Source organism: Bison bison, unplaced genomic scaffold, assembly GCF_000754665.1.
Source record: "Bison bison bison isolate TAMUID 2011002044 unplaced genomic scaffold, Bison_UMD1.0 scf7180017864351, whole genome shotgun sequence".
Taxonomy (NCBI): Eukaryota; Metazoa; Chordata; class Mammalia; order Artiodactyla; family Bovidae; genus Bison; species Bison bison.
The window spans coordinates 1,183,446-1,186,111 of record NW_011494923.1 but is presented as its reverse complement, the minus strand read 5'-3'; the positions used below and the strand labels follow the sequence as shown (position 1 = coordinate 1,186,111).

Sequence of the window (2,666 nt, the reverse complement as noted above, 5' to 3'; positions counted from 1 at the left end):
TTTAATAAATAGTGCTGAGAAAACTGGACTATTAAATGTAAAAGAATGAAATTAAAACATTCTCTAATACCATGTGAAAAATAAATTCAAAGTGGAATAAAGGTAAAAGGTAAGACCAGGTACTGTAAAACTTTTCGAGCAAAACATAAGCAGAACACTTTTTGACATAAATCACAGCAAGATCTATTTTGACCCACCTCTTAATGAAAATAAAAGTAAAAATGAACAAATGGGACCTAATTCAACTTAAAAATTATTGCACAGCAAAGGAAACTATAAACAAAGTGAAAAGACAACCCACAGAATGGGAGAAATTATTTGGACAAGGAATCAATCTTCAAAACGCACAAATATTAACTCATGCAGTTCAATAATAATTAAAAAAAAACAATCAAAAATGGACAGAAGACCTAAACAGATGTTTTTTCCAAAGATATATAGATGGCCAAGTGTACTTAGTCCCTCAGTCATGTCCGACTCTTTGTGATCCCCTAGACTGTAACTTGCCAGAACCCTCTGTCCATGGGGAATCTCCAGGCAAGAATACTGAAGTAGGTTGCCATGTCCTCCTCCAGGGGATCTTCCCAATCCAAGGGTTGAACCCAGGTCTCTCGTATTACAGGCAGATTCTGTACCATCTGAGCCACCAGGGAAGCTAAAAGGCACATGAAAAGATGCTCAATATCACTAATTATCAGGGAAATACAAACCAAAACTAAAATGAGATATCACCTATCAGTCCAGAATGGCCATCATCAAAAAGTCTACGAACAATAGATGCTAGAGACAGTGAGGAGAAAAGGAATCCCCCTACACTGCTGGTGGAAATGAACTTTGGTACAGCAACTATGGAAAACAGATGTAGGCTGCTTAAAAACTAAAAAGTAGAGCTACCATGCTGCTGCTGCTGCTAAGTCACTTCAGTCGTGTCTGACTCTGTGTGACCCCATACACGGCAGCCCACCAGGCTCCCCTGTCCCTGGGACTCTCCAGGCAAGAACACTGGAGTGAGTTGCCATTTCCTTCTCCAATGCATGAAAGTGAAAAGTGAAAGTGAGGTCGCTCAGTTGTGTCTGACTCTTTGCGACCCCATGGACTGTTCCTCCCTCCATGGGATTCTCCAAGCAAGAGTACTGGAGTGGGTTTCCATTTCCTTCTCCAATGCATGAAAGTGAAAAGTGAAAGTGAGGTCGCTCAGTTGTGTCTGACTCTTTGCGACCCCATGGACTGTTCCTCCCTCCATGGGATTCTCCAAGCAAGAGTACTGGAGTGGGTTTCCATTTCCTTCTCCAATGCATGAAAGTGAAAAGTGAAAGTGAGGTCGCTCAGTTGTGTCTGACTCTTTGCGACCCCATGGACTGTTCCTCCCTCCATGGGATTCTCCAAGCAAGAGTACTGGAGTGGGTTTCCATTTCCTTCTCCAATGCATGAAAGTGAAAAGTGAAAGTGAGGTCGCTCAGTTGTGTCTGACTCTTTGCGACCCCATGGACTGTTCCTCCCTCCATGGGATTCTCCAAGCAAGAGTACTGGAGTGGGTTTCCATTTCCTTCTCCACGGGATCTTCCTGACCCAGGGATCGAACCCGGGTCTCCTGCATTCCAGGCAGACGCTTTAACCTCTGAGCCACCAGGAAATTAATTACAAATAGAAAGTGAGTCACAGACTTAGAAAACAAACAATGTTTGTTATTGTTAGAAAACAAACTAGGAAAGGTGAAGAGGAAGGATAAATTGGCAGTTTGGGATTGACATATATACATTACTATATTTAAAATAGATAACCGGCAAGGACCTATTATACAGCACAAGGAACTCTGTTCAGTCTTCTGTAATAACCTAAATGAGAAAAGAATTTGAAAAAGAATAGATATATGTATGCATATAACTGAATAACTTTGCAGTATACCTGAAATTAATGCAAAAAATCAACTGCAGTATATAATTTAAAGCACAATTTAAATCACATTTTGATAATGGTTGATGCTTCATATTTTCAAATTAGAGCAAAAAACAAGTTTTGGATTAGACTGGGTCTGAATTGGTGTAAAACTGTATTGGTCTTTCACAAAGAGCAAAAGAGAAGGAAGAAAGACAAAGCTGGGGAATTTATGATACTGGATGAACAAGCTGATGAAGTTTGTCTTCATGGATATTGTGATAGGGTTTTTAATTACATGCAAAGAGTTTTTAATTACAACTAATTTTTTATGCTCAATTGAATATATTCAGGTAGTAAACCTGAATAATCACTAGAAAAACATTTAAAAGCAGATTTTTTTTAAGTTACAGTTTAATCATGGTAAATCTATTGTGTTGACAAATCACAGGAAATGGATATTTTGATATTAATAGGCAGAACAAATAGGCGTTTTAAGTACAGTGTTCCTATAACAGCTCTAAGACGGGAGTTTTTAGAATGATCATATCCTTTATTTTCCAAATTTTATTGCACAATAATTTCATGGTTGACTATATTGTTGGTAGAAGGTTTTTTAGGTTTTGTTTTTTTAAGTGAAAATTATTTATTTGCTTAGGGGAGAGTTCTAAAGTATTTCCAGAGTATTCTGAGCCCTTTATACCTCCTGAAGGAATATTTATTTTGAGGGTAAACTATAATATTGATGTTCTTAGGTTACTTAAACAATTAAAATAAAAAATTAAATATGT

General features: G+C 37.8%; 1 non-coding gene across 1 annotated transcript; it reads right to left on the bottom strand.

The window, feature by feature from the left end:
* Positions 1-1,560: 1,560 nt before the first annotated feature.
* TRNAS-GGA lies at positions 1,561-1,633 on the bottom strand. Its single transcript has one exon. It is a non-coding gene; the product is annotated as a tRNA-Ser (tRNA).
* Positions 1,634-2,666: the final 1,033 nt, after the last annotated feature.